Source organism: Neopsephotus bourkii, unplaced genomic scaffold, assembly GCF_033783945.1.
Source record: "Neopsephotus bourkii isolate Nb327-2 ecotype Australia unplaced genomic scaffold, CSIRO-AGI_Nbou_v1 NB_5, whole genome shotgun sequence".
Classification (NCBI taxonomy): domain Eukaryota; kingdom Metazoa; phylum Chordata; class Aves; order Psittaciformes; family Psittacidae; genus Neopsephotus; species Neopsephotus bourkii.
This window is the reverse complement of record NW_026900522.1, coordinates 394,851-413,605: the sequence shown is the minus strand read 5'-3', so window position 1 is coordinate 413,605 and position 18,755 is coordinate 394,851. Positions and strand designations below refer to the sequence as shown.

At 46.5% G+C, this 18,755-nt stretch overlaps 1 protein-coding gene across 4 annotated transcripts in view; it reads right to left on the bottom strand.

The window, feature by feature from the left end:
- The window catches only part of SHISA6 (shisa family member 6), a 232,061-nt gene that overhangs the window by 25,521 nt on the left and 187,785 nt on the right, over nt 1-18,755 (bottom strand). The window lies entirely within an intron of this gene.

Below are 18,755 nucleotides of genomic sequence, written 5' to 3'. Positions count from 1 at the left end.
ATTACAGTTATCTGCAAAGGTGACGAGCATGTCCAGACAGGAGCAAACCACTGCTGGTGTACCAACATCAGTGGTGTGTTCCTGGGGACTGATGGAACCTCACAGCCCCTACTCCACCTCCATCCAGCATGGAGGTTTTCAGGACGTTAGTCCCAACCACATGAAAAGCAGACTTTCCCTCTGGACAACAACTTCCAGTGTGAGTATGTGGAAAGACAAAACAAGTGGCCTCATAAATGAGGGAGGTGGAGTTAAATAGTAGCACATTTCCTTCCCCTGAGAAGTGAGAATGCTGTAAGACCTGATGTATTCAGTCTTAAATGCATCGTGCTGCAAATTAAGAGTGATCAATGGCAGGACGACTGCTACCATTGTGGTTAGTAACTACCCTGTGGGTTGGAAAACAACTTTGTCACTGTAATAAAGCCATTAGATAAGCAACTGCTGATAAACTTCTCTCGTCCTTAGTTTCCAAGCAAGCCTTTAATTAGGAATGAATTCTTTGACTGAATCTTTACAACCCATTATGGAACTGTAGTAATACAGGCTGAGAAGAGATTCCAAGAAATCTCCCTGCATCTCGTGCTCTCCCAGTGCAGGATGGACTAGTCTGATGCCGTGTCTGCTATTCTTACAACCCTGTCATTGATATTTCACTTTTCCCCAGAAGATCTGTTTCATTAGGTCTTTCTTACTGCCTTTTAGGCCAATTGTTTCTTTCCTGTCCAGGAGGGACATGGAGAAAATCCCCTTTGTTTCTGCAACAGCTCTTTACGGCAAAGCTCTTCCTATGTGCTCCCTTAATTTTATTCTTCAATATAAACAATGTCATATCCTTTATGTTTCCCTATAAAACTTGCTTTGCCTTTGATTACTGCTATTGTAGCACCCTGTGCTCTCTCCAATTGACCTTGAGCATCCTCAAATCTGGAATACAATATGGGACATGTTTCTGGGAAGAGACCTTGCCAGTATAGAGATGAGTGAATGTATTTTTCCCAGTCACCCACTCTTCTTCCCAGAAACTTGCATCACCTTTTTCTTTTCTGGTTCATGTAAAGTTTATGATCCTCTGTCATTCCTTATTGCTTCTTCAAAGAAACGCTACCTGTCCAATGGGTCCTCAACAAATACAAGGCTTTTTAGTATTCCTGTTTCAGTCCAATATGTGGCATTTTTCTCCATTTAATCAATTTCTTTTCAGTCTATTTCTCCAATTTGTCACAAACATTTTAAATTCTAATCCCACCCTCTAATAGATTCCTGGTCATCCAAGCTTCATATCATCTGCAAATTTAATAAGCAAATTCCTTTCCACCTGTAAAAGAAAAAAGGACTAAAAGCAGAACCACGTCAGTTCATCCTTCTGATATTTAGTTACCTTTCATGTTTAGTCAACTATTATGGCATCTACCCCACAGAGGTTCATTAAGAACATGCTTCTCAACTTAGTTTCGCACTACTTTCCAGAAGCCGCTGAAAATCTTGCTAAGGTCGTGTTCCTTTATATTAGCTATTAATCCCTGGCCACAAATCACAAGTAAAAAAATAAAACTAAGATTAGCTTGACATGACTGCTTCCTGATAAGTCCATGTTGGCTGCTGCTTTATCTCACTGGAAACTCATCTCCCTGCACAGCATGTTAAATGTCTGTGTACAGCCAAGAGTTATTTATTCGGATGACAACAGACTGGACACATTGGTTTACTTCTCCATCTAGAAAAGAGGCACTCATTATATACACAGCTGAAATATAGAAAGGGTATCAATCTGGCTAGAAGTATGTGATGAGCAAACCTTGAAATGAGACCAGGTTAATGTAGATACCTAAAGTGCCCTTCAGTATGTTTCCTACAGGTTGCCTAAGTTAGAATGTTCCTTTAGATCCTTCACTGCTGATTACTTTTAGCCAGCAGTAACCACTTTTGTCAGTTCAGTTTCTGTTCCTTCACATAGTCTAATTTCACTTTAGCTTGAAAACTGGACCAGAGGATGGGTAGGACAAATAAGACAATGCATATTTCTGGAGTGCCTGTAACTGTCCATAGGGATTTTCAGATATACAGAACCAGATGGGACTCTTTTCATCTAGTTTCCATCAAGCATGATACAGGATCCCACTCCTTCATTTCTGCATTAGGTTTTAACTGTTTCTGGAGTTCAAACAGACCTTTTCAGTAATAAGATTTTATACGAGTGTATATGATGGAAAGTCTGATACATGTCTAAAAGAAATAGCTGCAATATTTTTAGTCTTCATTACCAAACCCCACAATATACTTTAGGTCTTAACCATTATCATCTGGCTTCAACTCCACAAAGTTGTCTGTGTCTCTCCTGCATCGGGGAGCCATCACTGCTCCCAGCACTTCAGATGTTCCTCACCAGTACTGAGCAGAGGGGAAGGACCACTCCCCTTGACCAGCAACACTCCTTCAAATGTAGTCTAGGATGCTGGTGGCCTTCGTTGCCACAAGGGCACATTGCTGGCTCATGTCCAACTTGGTGTCCATCGTTTATTTTGGGTTATTTTACCCACCATTTATTGCCTTATTTATAAGTAATTAAATCTATTTTTGAAACCTAGGTAGTGAGTAATGAGCCTGTTGTACAATTTTATGACCTCTTCTTGACATTCCCGCTTGATAAGTTCATTGAGCAGGACTAAATTGTTATACAGACACTTCTCTCCTGAAAGCCTTACAGAGTGAAATGTTTCCCTAGGAGGTAACCAACTTTCTACATGCTTTGTATTGTAGTCTGTAGCTCCTGTGCTAGTCCCTCTGGGCTTCAGCCAGGTGTAGGGCTGCAGTCATGCAGAGTAGCTAAGGACAGCAAGGACTTCCAGCCTGGCTACAGAAAAGCTGCATTTACAAAGCAAGTCACAGAAAACATCCAAACATCCAAACTGTTTGTTTTCTTCCCGATTAATGTTGCTTACACACCACAGGAGCTGACAGATAAAAGGTTACACAGAGATGGAGACACTTCTGTGTGCGAAAAGCAAGCACTTAAAACAGTGGCTGACATCACTTGAACACATTCATTGCTCCTGAAGGGAAACAACAGAGGTTTCTTTCTCCTGAAAACACTGAATACTCCATTGCAGTCACTTACTCTGGCAACCTTGCTCCTGGGTGAAAGTGAAGTATGTCTTCATTGAGGATACTTACACCTGTGTCTACATGAATAGGAACTATTGTCATTTGATTCTAATCAGCTTTCCATTTCACACCAAGTACTTTCTTTTCCCCTCTCCTTTTCCCTTTCTCTTTCCTTTTCCCTTTCCCTTTCCCTTTTCTTTTCTTTTTCCATTTTCTTTCTTTTTCCCTTTCCTTTTCCCCTCTGTTCCCCTCCCCTTCCCTTCCTTTTCCTCTAAATACCTCAGGTGCTTTGAGGCTACTGCTTAAAAAATGGCATCCAGAATAGTCAGACACTGAATTATTGGCATTTTCACGTAGCTGAGCTAATCAGACATCTGAATGCAGCACTGGGCTTCATTTACCACTTGTGTAGCCTATTGTAAACACTTTCTAAGCAATAAAATGCTTTACAATGATGGCTGAGCCTTCCTGCACCTCTTCAGGTTTAACAAGATAATGCTGTTAATTGTGAAGTGCCAGTTAGGCGGAAGCGTATCTATTGTAGAGACAAGAATTCGAGTTCAAAGCTATTTGCTAGAAAACTCCATTAGGGAATAAAGGATTCACAGTGCTCTGCATTGCCAGACCACAATACCAAATTTCTTAGCACAGCTGGAGGAGTGATCAGATACAATAATCAGCAGAAAGAATGAGATGTTTTGCTGGCAGATGTGAAACCAGTGCTCCCAATGCCTTTGCAGTCCAGGGAAAGACACGTGGACACACAGGGGTTTTTTAGGGCTTCAGGTTTTTTTCCAGAGGAGTAAGGACAAGAAGCATTTCATAAGATAGTAAGGATTAGGTATTAGGAAAAATTCTTCCCTGTGAGGGTATGTAGTGATAGTACAAGGGGGAATGGCATTAACCTGACAGAGACGGGAGATGAGATCTTGGGAAGAAGCTCTTCCCTGTGAGGGTAGTAGGACACTGGCCCAGGGTGCCCAGAGAAGCTGTGGCTGCCCCATCCCTGGCAGTGTTCAAGGCCAGGTTGGATACAGGGGCTTGGAGCAAGCTGCTCCAGTGGAAGGTGTCCCTGCCCATGGCAGGGGTTGGAGCTGGAGGAGCTTTAAGGTCCCTTCCAACACAAACCAGTCTATGATGATTCTATGATGGTAATGATCCCTCTATTAATTCCTAAAACACACATGCATTTTTTATAAGATGTCAAGTGTCAGCCATGACATCTAACAATTGATTTCAAGAAGCTCAACCATCTTTTCCACAGAGGATGATAAAAAATGAAACTCATCTTTCCAGTGCATGTGGAGAGTGCTTTATGGTCCTTATGGGCAATATCAGCTCCCTTGTCCATCTCTGGGCAACAGTCACCATGACTGCCCACAGCAAATCAGGAATCTGTCTCTCACAACCTGAGGACACCATTGATGGGAAACTGGAATCGAGCATCTGGATTAGCTCCAGGGGATGCTGCTGGACAGCCCTTCACCCAGTTCTTCAGAGAGGCAGGTCTCCTTATCTGCTGAGGTGCCAATCTCAGCACTGACAGGAGCTTCAATTCCTTTGGTCAGGAATAGACAGCTCTGGTTTGCATCATAAATCACTGAACTGTCTGTCTCCAGATGTAAAATCCCAGGTAACTGATGAAGAAAAATTTAAGTAGCCCCCAAGGAGTTCCCATTGCACTTCTTATCCATGAGATCCTCTTATGAAAGAGGTTTTTTTTTTGCATAGACTTACCCCTTCCTTTGGTACTTGATTTTAGTTTTCTCTGGGGGATATTTTTTCAGTGTCAGGGATTTTGTATGTGTTTATTGCTACTAAAAACTAGATTTATTGTGCTCTAGAATGGAAAAAATACCAAGTGTCAGAATACGGAAAGAAAATGCAGTATTTTCAAGCTGTCTTTTCTAATGAAGTTCCTTATAAAAACTGAAAACAAGGACATTTTTAATATACGTCAACTATGTTACAGATCCATGATAGATCTGACAGTATTTTGCATTACTTTTACAGTATTTATTAAAGTACTGAGAACTACTCTGAAATCTATAGTTGACAGGACAAAAGAAATGGACTAAACAGGAGCAAGCAGCCTATAAAGTACATTCCTTGCCTTCTGCCCCTCTGGTGTTTTCAGCAACCATTTACCTACCTTGAACCTTATTCCCCAGCTGAGGTTTTCAGAGGAGGATGGAACAAGTGGTTTATTTTTCTGATGACAAGATAAGTGTTTGGCATCTGCACTAATGGAGAGGAAAATCCCTTTAAGGGCTAAGCTTCCAGAGTACTTAAATACAAGAGACTTGAGGCATTAGTAACTGAAAGAGTTGCAGATGCTGAGGAAAAAGGGGAAAGCAGACCAAAAACTGATCATGGGAATGTAAATCCTTTCAGCATGAAGCTATCCTTGAGCAAACTCTGGTCAAGCAAAGCTGAGCAGTGTGCCTGGGTAAGGGGAGTGAGCATCAACCCTTTGCTATGCAAAACCTTTTCCTATGAGTTTGGATTAGATAGGGATGGGGGCAGACGGCAGCTCCCAGTACTTGGGGCCATCCCAGGGAATGAGAGAGGCTGAACCTGTGATTCTCTCCTAAGGAAGGTCTGGAAGCAGCCAGGACCCTGCAGTGCTTTAGCAGAGGTGATGAACATATGAACACTTAGCCTGGGATCGTCAAATCCCAGCTGTCTTCCGTGTACATTAGCCAATAACTAATTACTTGGTACTTCTCTGCTGTGAGTATCCTACTTGCAGGGTGTTTCTGCACCTGGCTAACGTTACCCACACAAACTGACCCTAAAACAGGGACTGCAGCAAGGGGCACATAAGACAAAGCCAAAAATGATGCTACTAGTGAAGTCAGCATGTCAGTCATTAAAAGGGTTGGAAATGCCAGATTAAAGACTGTCCCCAAACCCTTAATTCAATATTCATTATGTCAGGTTTTTGTTCTACCATTCCAGCCTATTTTTCAACTGTAATCCTGTGACTCATTCATTGAGCAGGATGCTCGGGGAATAAGGCAGCTATTCAAGTTATTTTAATCCTCATTAAGCGGTGAATGGCCCTGTTCTTTAGTATGCAACACCATCCAAATCCTGTACTGATTATGGAACTGTTATTTTCCATGCAGGCTTTCCTCCTGTGCTCATCTAAGCCTCACAAACAGCTTCCAGACTCACACTGCAGGTAGGGTGGGGTCTGTCAGCCCCAGGTTTAAGCTGAGCCAGAGAGCAATTGTATCTGCATGTGCAAAGGTTTTATTACTTTGAAGAACAGCTGTGGAACACTCAGGTCAGATTTTGCATATCACAAAGGGGGTTTTTAATAAGGATTTGCAAGCATAAATCAGATGCTGATTAATTACACCACTTCTGTGGGGAAGGGAAGGCATGTACAACTGCTCCTGGCTTACACGTGGTAGAAATGATGATGCAGTAATGTGAGGACTGGAGATGCTCCCCCAGCCCAGTTCTCCCCATCACATCCCTGTTGGCATCAAGGGCACGTCCTGCGTAATCATGGCTGTGGGAGCTCAGCTGGGACTCCCTGGCAGTGGCAAGAGAGAATTCTGGTTCACCCGGATGCCAATCAAGTGCTCACCCTGCGCATCCCCTGGAGCTGTCCTTTGATGCCTCCTGTGTCTCACATCTTGGTTCTGCTACAAACCTCCTTCACCGCACAGCACTGCCTCGTGTCCAGAGCTGTTCTGCCCAAGCAGTGCCCAAGGCAGGTATTTCACTATGGAGTACTTCCACTAACTGAAAAAGCTCTTGATGGGAAGCTCTGATTTTATTGTTGGGCTTGATACAACCTGTTTATTATCAGAAGGTTGTTTACATGAGTATACATGTATACCTACAGACATGTAACATTAAAGTGCATGTGTTATGTGCATGTAGACCCTGATAGGTACGCATCACCTGGTCCTCACAACAGAATAAGAGACTGTATGTGGGGATGGGTGGTTTATCTTTATCACTTTATCTTTGTGACTGTGCAAGGGGCAGGTATGTAAATTGCAGCCATAACTGCTTCACAGCCATGGTGGTGTTCAGTAGTTATTTTAAGGCTTAAATGAACTGTAAGAAATGAAAGAGGAGGTGGATGTACAGCTGCAGGTGGAAACTACTCAGCTGCAATGGGCTCTGAAGTTGTAGTGGTTACGTCAGACCACTGCAGAAAAACAGTCTGACCCAATGAGCTATGCTAAAAGATGGGGAAAATAACCTTTCTCCCCCAAACATCTGAATAAAAATGGGAAGCATGAGGAAGACTGTCTCATACAACAGGACTTCAAGTTCCCTCTCAGAAATGTCTCCTCTGTAGAAGGCACGCATGAACTCACACATTCAGAGGGTTCTTTTCCTCCCACATACACCTTATCCCCAGTGATGGAACAAGCAGCATGTAAACCATGCCCACTCATGAGCTCCCTACACAGAGGCATGTTTCTCGTTCACAGTGCATTCGCGCAGATGCTCACTGACTCTTTTAAAAGCATTGAGGTGCCAAACTGTAAAAGCAAACTGCCTGGAAGGGCTTGGGATGAGGAAAACTCTATTGGGTTTGAGCAGCTACAGCTGAAAAGTGCAGCTACAGAAAAACAAAACCACGAGAAGAACATTGCCCAGTCTCGGCTAAAATGTGCTTTGAAAACCCAGCGGCACCAGCGGGAAGTTAAAGGTTATAACATTCCTCCAGAGATTTCTCCTCAGGGATACTGATACCTTTTGAAGCGCCTCTGCAAAGGCTGTTTTCTCAATGAAGAAATGTTATTTTCCTCTGTGTAGGCAACGGAGCATGAGGTCTATCAAAAAGGGCAACTTTTTCCAGTGTTAACAAAGCCTTACCGGACTCACCAGCACAAAAAAAGATACATCCTGCATGGCGATGTCTCAACAGCAATGCTTCTGCCTTTACAGAGCAATAACTGCAGTGACCCTCACCCTGCCATATGGGAATATTTGAGCTCACTTTTGATCTTCAGTTCTTCGGTTTTAATTTACTTAGTGCTGCCCTTTCTCACATCAGGAAAAAGAAGTGGTGAAATGAATAGAAGAAATCCCAATGAAGAGAAAGAACAAGGACTTTCTTCCTGGGAGGGAAAGCTCAGCAGAGCTGGTGGCAAACCCCCTAGGACAAACTTAGCTGGTGTTGACAGTCACTGTCTGGGATCCCCTCTGTGTCTGGGAACTTCACACTGACTTTCCAAACACAAAGTAATTGGATAAACAGGGACTGGTTTGCTCAGAAACCAAACAGCTGAGCAGGCTGCATGACTAACATGAGGCAGCAGCGCACAAGCAGCATCTGGGGGATCAAGCCTGGATACTAACCTTTGGAAACATTTAAAATAGGCAGATCATGGTGAAAACATATGGTCAGAATAGAACAAAATGTGTCCTTTAAAGGGCATTTCTGAAGATGAAGTTGATTTTAGAAGATAGAAATAGTATGGGTTTCTGAAGCAGGATTAGTTAAATGCGATCTTTTGTGGAACACAGCCAGCTATTGCACAGAGTGGGGAGATAATTATGCTAATACCTTTGGAAGAAACACATGGTCGTTTTTAACCCCATGGTATTGGCAGAAAAGAGAAGCAAAGGGAACACAGAGTCCTCCCCCTGTTTTTCCCTCTTTCATGAAGTAGAAAGAGAAATGCAAAATGAAATTACTGTGAGAAGGGCTCTCCATTGAGCCTGGTGGGACTGTGCTTCCACTTGGAGAGAAGTCAAAGACCTTGTTCACAGCTGTACCTTAGGAAACTGCCAGGAGTGTCTGGCTGTCCCATCTTTCTCTTTATACTGAAGAGACAAGATACAGCAGAAAGCTAAAAGCAGAAGCCTCTTTGCTTGTTAAACTCCAAGCATAATTCACACACACAGAGTCTTACTTGGATTCCCATGGAACCAAATGGCTCAGAGTTGGTACTTGTCCTCTCACCCGAAGAACCACAGGGGGATGCCCAGAGACCACAGTGAGGAGGGTGGGTTGCAAGCTTGCATAGAGCAGACCAGAGCCCAGCAGAGCTTTTCCATCCTCTGTTCTGCTTAGGAATGATAAATGCACCATGTTATAACCAACATGATAGTCAAGATAAGCAGACTCTTAACTTGTCAACTGATTTTAAATCACTTTCAACTCACAGAAATTCACTTGCTCTTAATCTGCCAGCAAGACACGGCCAGCCTCAGGGCGTTTGGACATTGAAGCAAGGACTTCATATTCCAGAGCTCTCTGCTAGGGGCCAGGAACAAGAACGTGTGTACCACAGTTGTTTTAAGTTTAATTCATCCTTTTGCTGATTTCTGGCATTTTCTATTCCTAGATGCAGGACTGGTTTGCATGCTTGTTAACTGCTAAAGACGGCTTTGAGCCAGTACTTTACAGACAATTAAGATCTAGATCCAATCTAACACTGATCATATTCTTAACCTGAAGCATGTTAGTGAAGTCACCAGCACTAATCAAGCACTTAAAATGAACCACAGGCATAAGTGCTTTATTAAGGTGAAAAGAAAGTGGCACTATGTTAAGGAAGAACTAAAAGCTCTATTTAAATCCATCTCTAATCCTAGCAGCAATTAAGCAGATGGTTTACTTTAAGCATCTCCTGAAGCCTCTCTGAAGTCACCTTAAATAGTAGCTTTCAAAATAGCACTTCTGTAGAAATACCTGTGTACGACAATGGCAAAATGCAGATTTTTACCGTTGATTACCTTTCAGTGTTTCCATTCCATCAGACTCGATGTGGGAGAAGGTAACACATACTTTTTGAAGGAGAGGAGGACAGATGTACTAAGTCTGATCACCAGCAGTACTACATTCCTTGGACGAAACACACGTCCCTGCTTATTTTATGCATGCTTATTATTTTATTGATATCCTTTTAATAAATGCCTCCTTAAAAAGCCCTTTTCCATGTGTTGTGATCAGACAGTTTCTGCTTGGCAAAGTCAAAACCAGCTGAGATGATAAACAACTGGATTTCTTTAAATCATTTTCTTGTTGCATGTTTGCAATTCTCAGAGCAACTTTGATGTGGGGAAAATTGGATTCCTGTTAAAGGGGACCAAAAACTAAGTCATTTCGAATGAGAAAATCTGCATGTGCTTAGAGGAACTTGCTTTCTCTTTTGGGAAAGCAGGGTGGAGGTGTACACAAGCAGGGGCTGAGTGCCATCTCTCTTAGTCCCGTGTATCTATGCTGACAGTAAGTTACAGTATTTATCATGTATTTGGGTTTGCTCAAACAGGTCCTATTGTGGGGAATACTGTAGTAAACATGGAAGTAACATCTTTAAAACCAGCACTGCTCATTGTGGCATCCCGGTACCTCTTTCCGTAGCAAATGAGCATCCCTTGACACAAATGCTTGTGTGTCCAATTGTCCCAATTTCAGCAGAAGTGCAGTATTTTATCATAAACCTTTACAGCCCCAGGGTTTTGAATCATGTGATGAGCAGGGATTTCCTCTGTCGTTCCATTAAAGGGATATCACTTCCTCCTTTCTGGAAAGAAGAGGCAGCAGCAGCACTTTGCCCCTTTAAGGCCCTCAAGGCAAAAGGCAAGCACAAGGCATCAACATTTACTTATATGGAACCTGTGGATTTTAATCGAACCTCAGCTTTGTTTTCAGAACTCATTTGTGGTTCCTTTACCAGATGTGCTTGGCAATACTGAAGCTCCCCTCCTAACTTATGCAGTATTTGCTACCTTTCTGTACTGAAACCTGGCAGTATGGCAGAGTGCAGTATTTGTAGCAGTATGAACTACTCTCCGGTAGGTAAAGCAATTTCTGTTTATTTACTCACTCCGTGTCTTCTATGGGAATACTCCTGTTAGCAGATTGAATGTTTTCTGGAACATGGCTTTTTTATTGGGTTTTGATTTTATGTTTTCTCTGCACCAAGTTCACTAAGGCCAAGCAAAGCAGTTCTGTGGTCATATGAATTGGATGTGAGTGAGTGATGCTACTGAAGGAGATGGTCTTGCTGCCTCCTCAACTCCCAGCCATGTGATTCTCCTGCCTCTCTTGTGCCTGGATTAGTATATTTAAAGATCTTGCAGAAAATTCCCACTGCTTTTGTTTGTTTTCCTTATCCAAGTATTTGGGTTAGGTCAGGATCCTGATCTCCCCTTCTGCACCAGAGTGGGAGGCACAGTGAGCAGATGGAGATCAGAGCAAGGATGCAGCTGCCCTCTTCAGAGATGAATGAGGTTTATGTCACATTGAAGGGGCTGATGTGGTGTGCTAAGTGACTGCTTTACTTCAGTGATTCTGGTCCAAATATGAAGCTGCTGCAGGGACAAAAATTCCATGAGCACATACATGGTCCATGTCTACAGAGTAAGGAACACAACTGCATTTCAATAAGAAAAATGGGGCTTGTCCAAGCTTTCTCAAGACTTACAACCCTCTGAAAGCCTTCAAAACCCTCTAGTTCAAGAACTGCTCCAGGACCACCATGGAGCTGAAGGAAAGTCTGGGCCCAACTGGACCAAAGCATTGCTGATGAAGCAGAGGATTCCAACTGCATCCTTCTGAATGTGGCAAGTGATCCCATCTGCAGCCTTTGGACCAACTATCCCTGAGACATGGATCCCTTGCAATCACACTGCCTACTGGGGGGGCTGTCCCTGGAGAGGGGGTTCAGTAAAGATGTGAAACAGGTCAAAGAAAGCTGAACTACAGATGAAGCCAAGCAAGATGTGCTGTGGTGGTAGGACTGCAAAAGGCTGGTTGCAAAGCCACACTGACCATACTGTGCAAGCTCCTCTCTATAGCACTCCCCTGAAGAACAAACAGGCAGTAAGCGAAGGGTTCAGTTTGAGAGAGAGCACTTTGGAGTAATCTCATGGACAGACATCTGGAGCTGCCTCCCCTGTGCTGGACTGGACTCCTCTCAAGGTGCACAGAGACAGACACTGAGCTTATGCTTCCTTTCATCAAAGCGGATCACCAAGTTAAGCTGTAGATACGTGGGCATCCCTTTTTCTACCTGTTGGCTCCAAAAGTCCTCCAGAGTTTGAGGGAAATCCCTATCTGTTTCATGGGCTGAGAAACCAGGAGAAAGAAGGAGAAAAGTTCCCTGAATAGCAAAGTCATTCTTGCAGGATACAGCAATAACGTTCAGGACATTTTCCCAATGCAGAGAAGCCCTTTTTTCCTTCTCCCATTTCCCTGTTTTATTCTCCATCTGCTTCCCCCCTTCAGTGCTGTGGTAAGTTGCTGTCCAGATGGTGCTGACACACTGCAGGGTATGTAGTCCAGATGCAAAGCAGATCCCTTGAGGAAGGTGACTCCCTCTGCACCAAGAGAAGAGCTGCAAAACTTACTGGGGAGACGCTTCTAAGAGAGGAGACCTTGCTCCTGGGCAGTCAGGGAGGAGCAACCTGAGCAGCTCTTTGTCCTTCTACAGTCCTATCACCCTACACCTCCATGGTGAACATCTTCTTGCGAGCTGAAATCAGCTGAAATCAGCTAACCAATAGCCTGTTCTCAGCAATGGGTGCACTTAGAATCATAGAATGAACTGGGTTGGAAAAGACCTTTAGGCTCATCCAATCCAACCCTTACCCCAGCCCTGCCAAGGCCACCCCTAACCCATGGCACTGAGGCCTCGTCTCCACGCTGTGTGAACACTTGCAGGGACGGTGCCTGCAGCCCTGCCCTGGGCAGCCTGTTCCAATGCCTGAGCACCCTCTGGGGCAGGAATTGTTCCTCAGCTCCATCTAAACCTGCCCTGGTGCAGCTTGAGGCCGGTTCCTCTTGTCCCATCCCTTGTTCCTTGGGAGCAGAGCCCAGCCCCTCCTGGCTCCATCCTCCTCTCAGGCACTTGTAGGGAGCCATAAGGTTTCACTCGATGTGCATAAATACAAGCATTTCAGCCGTGATCACGTTCCACGGCCCCTGCGCCAGGGTCTCGACACAGCTGATGTCCCGTTAGCAGCGCAAAGCAGTCGTGGTCCAGCCGCAGGTGCACAGCAACGAAGTGTCCATTAGATGGCGAGCTCCTCTCTGCCATGGGATGTGCTCCATCCATGAGCCTCTGCCCCTCTGCCCGGCTTCGGGCCTGTGTCTGTGGAAAACAGGCTTGGCAGCACCATGCACTTGGTGTGCCATGGAAAAGGGGATTCTTCCAATGGTCACGGAGCAGCAAAGATCTGGACAGAGCTGTAAAATCAGCTTTCTTGGAAGGAATGGGCTGCTATGGATCTGAGCCAACATCTGTTATAAGAGAGAGTACCTGGGCTCTAAAAGCCACTCCACATCTGCTCAGTGGTTTTCTTGCTCTGGGGCGCCTGTGGTGGGTCCCGGCAATGGAATGCACTGGACACAGGTATTTCCTCATTGCTCTCCAGGCAGAGCAGCCCCACATTGTTCTCTTCTCTGCTGTACCCCAAAAGCCAAGAGGGTGCTCTGGCAGCCTGCAGGAGAGTGGACAGGAGTCTCTAAGAACAGCCCTCCCCTCACCACCTTCACCCAGGGAAAGGCACCAGGCAGTGCTTTCATCTGCATTTGAAAGAGAAAGCCCTTAGCCCTGGTAAGCAGGAGCACAATTCAAAGGGCTAATGTAATTGCTTTGCCTTTTCCATCAGGGGAAGTTCATTGAAAGTCTGATCTCATCTCTCCCTCTTCCTCCCAGATCCTTCCCAGGAGGGATGTGGGAAGGGATGTGGGAAGGGATGTTCTGCAGCCCTGACATCCAGGAATGAAAGTCTCGTAGTGTGCTCCAAAGCTCGGTCCCTCCAAGACACTCAGATTTGTTCTGTGGATCAGTGCTCCTGGGATATGTGTCATTCCCATAAACTGATCCTGGATCCCCTTGACTTGCTCTGCCCGGATGCAGGTTAACCCCATGCTCCACAAAACGGCTGCACTGCTTTCCACAGACAGCTTTCCTAAGACTACCTGCGGTCACAGCCCACCCTCTGCATCCACAGATTGGCGGCTGCTGGTTATTCCTGCTTAAAATGTCACTGGGTTTTCTGTGATATTTGGATCAAGTTTGTTTGCTCTGAAAAGCTCAGCAGTGACTCACTGGGATTTGGGAATCTCTCCCCCCGGTCCCCACCTGCACACATGCAGCTAATAGGGCTCACTATTTTCATCACACCCTGCTCTTTCTGCTGCTCTCTGCTTTGCCAGCAGCCTGACAGATGCCAGGGTTTGCCTTCAGAGAGATCTGCTCCCCACCCAGCACTGGTAGCAGGAGGGAGAAGACAAGAATTGGAGGAACATCCTTTTGCAAAGTTCTTGGCAACACAGCACAGTTATCAGAGAGTCATTTCCCATTTCAGCACCCATGCATGGCAGGGAAGGACTTGCAGGGAGAAAGATGTCCCTCAGGTCCCAAGTTCTGTCCCCACAGTCAGAACCAGCTTCCTGCTGCGTGGGACAGCCCAAAGCCACAGCAAAGGCATCCTTCACTTTCCACATGTGGTCTTGCCTGCTCTTATGGAGCTGGGCACAGCTGAATGGACTCTGGAGCTAAGATTTTAATGGGCCTGCCAATTTTTGGTGGCAATGATGCACTTATTAATTTAATAAGTAATTCCTATTTATTAATGTCAACAGACCCTGACTCTTATTGTCATGATTATTTTTCTAACTTTTGGCTTCACAATTCTGGATTTTACATGGGTAAAAAGAACTGAAAATTTACATTTTTCCTGTTTAATGCTAAATGAATGTCTCTTGGGCTAAGGAGCAATGAGGGCAGAGCAGGTACAAGATCCGGTCTGATCACAAATAGATTTGGGCTGGGAATTAGAAGGATTCCTGACAAGCCACCCAGGGAGGTTCTGAAACCCACTAGGTAAGAGGAAAACAGGAAAGAAAAGTGATGCCTTTGGAGTGGGAGATAGCTGGAGATAGGGGAGAGTCTCCTCTGATGGCAGCCTGCAATAGCCTCAGTGACACCCTTGAGCCTGATGAGCTGAGGCAGAGGAGTGTCCAGAGGCAGCATCCCCTGGCACACAGCTGGGTTCCGGGGTGAACACCAGCATCTCTCTGTGTTGCTCATTGGAGGCAGGTTGAGAACTGACCCTTGAGCCAGCCCTGGGATTTTCCTGTTTCTCCTCTCCTGGATATTTTGCATTCTGCAAGTGAAGTGATGAGTCGTGATCCATTAGCTCCTGACTGGAATGCAAAGCCTGGGTCTGGCAGACATAAAAATGGGTGATGAAAGTGCCATAATTTCATGGAGAGGCTCCCTGCCATACTGCAGCTGTACAGTGCTGGGGCTGCGATGCTGCACTGCTTCCCCAAAGCACAGCATAGCTCAGCGAGGAGCCACGGCCAGCAGCATAGACACATCTGCATGGTGAGAGCTGACAGTGAATGAACATGGCATCTTACAAAGGATTGTAGCACACTTGGAAAAAAACATTGCTCTAAATGGTGAGCAGCCACCACCTGAGCACAGCTGCTCCGGGCTGGAACACTGCAGCCGCTCAACAATTCATGACAGTGCGAAAAGTGGATGAGTGGGATCATAGTAACCGTGAGTACAATTTGCTCCAGGACACAAGTGCTGAGATGTCTCTGCAAACAGCAGCTTCACAGGCCCCTGGGAGACAGGAGCATGATGTGGACTAAGAGCAGTATTTGCAAGTCACACTGTGAGTGATGGCTAAGACAAGGATTTCTCATGCAGGTACATAACCTGGGTGCATAAGGTATAGAAAATGTCATCTGGTCTTTTCTCTCCCCCCACTCCTTGCTTTCACCTCTCTCCCACTTTACAAAAGAGCTCCTTTCTCCGGGAGAAAAGACATGGATTCCCAACATGGGAGAAAAGCAGAGAAGCAAGGCTGCAGGCTACTGAGTTCTGTATGGGCTGAGATGTGATCCAGCCCATAGCAGTACCTGTCAGGGCTTGTCCTCTCCATCATCTCCCCACCCCTGTGCAATGAGAAGCAGAGACGCAGCAGGGTGCATTATGGCACAGACTGCATCAATGCTTGGGGCAAACCCCTCTTTTCCTGGGGAGGTGAGGCTTGCTGGCTTGGGCAAGGCTGCTTGGGCTGAGCTGTAAGGAGCTGAGCTGCAGGGTGAAGTGATGTGATGTGCCTAGGAGAGGGATACAAAGGCTGGGTTCCACAGGGAACTCCAGGATACTCATCGGGTGTTGGAGTATCTTGGGCTAGGACATCAAGGAAGGGTTCCTTAGTGGGAAGTGGAGCACAGAACTACCAACACCATGGGCAGTTTTTCTGATGAAGGGGGTGTGATAGCTGCTTTCAAGAGAGAACTTGGAACTGGAAGTCAATATTCTCTGGGGAAGGGGACTCAGCATGCTGAGGTGTAGGAGAAGGACCAGTGGAGAAGGTGAGAGAAGGTGCTCCTGCTTGAAGAACACTCCATGGTGCTAGGCTCACCACTGCCAGCAAGTCTCTAGCTGCCGGGGAAGCCCTGCAGGAACAGCACGTCTTTGAGGTTCTCTAAGTGATCCAAGTCCAGCCTGGTGAGCAACATGCAACCTCTGAGCAGCATTAAGCCAGAGCAGAAGCTATAGGCTGCAGCCTGAGTGCCCTCAGCCAGCCATCCCGGACCTCTGCCTGAAGTGCCAGGGAAAGCCAGGGTGCAGGGATGTGCAACCAGAAAGCTTTGGGTTTTGCTACCGCTTCACTTGCACTGCCATGGGTTGCTGCCTAAGCACTGAAGCATTTACAGTGTCCCAGCTTAAGGCTGCCAGATGAACTGTTGACATCCACAGAGAGTCCCTGCGGCTGGGCAGAACAACCATCCCAGGAGTATCTGAGCTCCTCAAAATTGGCTTTTGTTCTCTCATAGAGGAAGGAAGAGTTATCGACTGTCAGACCCCTCAACAACTGCGGAACAGTGGCTGAAAGCTGCAAGCAAGCTCTCCCCCAGCTCCCAGTGCTGCCCAGCAAGCTCCCAGCCATGCCAGCAGGACACAGGAGCTGTGGCTCCCTCCTCAAGATGCTTTTTGCCCAGATCTTCAGTTTCTCTCCATCTGGTAGAGACCCCAACCGGCCTCTCCCAGCTGCTGTGGCCTGGCCAGACCATGACTGTGCAATGTGGGGAGAGCTAAATACAGCAGGGTGGGAAATCCCTGAACCAGCCTCAGCAGTGGAGGGGGAATGGCTTCATAGAATAATTAGGGTTGGAAAGGACCTTAAGATCATCCCGTTCCATGAGAGCATCCCTGTGCCTGCAGCTCCACATCTCCCCCTCCCCACAGCACTTATTGCCCAGCTGTCCCTGGCACTCCACAGTGTAGGTGTGTGGGATGGATCAGCCTGTGGGATGAGACACTTGGATGTGCACCCTGCGTGCTTCCAGGGGATGGCCACCATCCAGTGCCATCAGCTGCCTCTGTGCTGGAAGCAGAAACATTGCCTGCCCTTGGGACCGGGGATGAGGTAACACTGCTGCTGCCCCTGATGCCCTCCAAAGAGTTGTTACTGCCTCTGTGCTGATGGACCTGAGGACTCTGCAGCTGCCAAGTCCCATCTGCCATCGCAGGGATGCCAGGAGGTAGAAAAATGGGTTCTGGGGAGCAGAAAGCCCTGGCAGTGCCTGCAATGAGGGGGAGTGTGACAGCTGGGAGCAGATGGCATCTCTTGGGGAGCCCTGAATGAAGCCCAGTCCTGGGAACACTCTGGAAGGTTCAGTGGGGATGCAGCCACGAGCCCAGGAGGGGTCTGCCATGGGCTCAGGCTTCATGAAGTGAGTGCAGGTAGAGCCTCCTCTTGCCCAAAGGGGACTGCAGACGCCCTTCTGGCATCACCCGCTTCCTCCCCAGCCTCCTGAAGCATTACTCACCCTCCTGCTCCAGGAACAGGGCAGTGCCAGAGGGCCCAGCCATTCCGCTGCAGCACTGCCACTGACTGCTCACCCTGCAGCAGCAGCTCCGGTTTGCAGGGAAGGTCTCAAGGGGTGGCCTCATCTCACTGGGACATGGTCCAGAGCCTTGAGGGCTCACTGCAGCGAATGCTGAGCATCCAGGCCAGGCTCTCTGAGCCTGGTCCAGCCTGGGATGCAGGATAAAGATTCTGCCACTTCCTGAAGGGAATTGCCAGCAGCCCCGCTGAGTATCTGCTTTGTTCTGAAGCCTTTGAAGATCCAAACCTCTTCCTGTGAAGGGATCCTGGGATAAGATGCAGTTTCTAAGAGAGCTCACTCTCCTTGCCTGGCCGCACTGGAGCTCTATGAGTGTTTGGAAGACAAACCAGCTGTTTGGTGAGGCTGCTTGTTGAGCCGAGACAAAGGCAGCTCTGTCCCAGGGGTGTGGATGAAGACAGGAAGGACTTTTTGCAAGGTCATGTAGAGATAGGACAAGGGCTGATGGGTTAAAAGTGAAACAGGGGAGATTTAGGATGGACAGGAGGAAGAACTTTCCTGTGAGAGTGGTGAGGCCCTGGCACAGAGAAGTGGTAAATGCTCCATCCATGCCAATGTTCAAGGCCAGGTTGGACACAGGGGCTTGGAGCAAGTGGAAGGTGTCTCTGCCCATGGCAGGGGGTGGAATGGATGAGCTTTAAGGTCCCTTCCAACACAAACCAGTCTGGGATTCTATGATTCTGTTTTAGAGTATGCCATAAGGTAAAGGCATGCTCTAAAAGAGTTAGAGGAGGCAGTCTTGTGTTGCCTCTTCTAACTTTGAAACACATTTCAT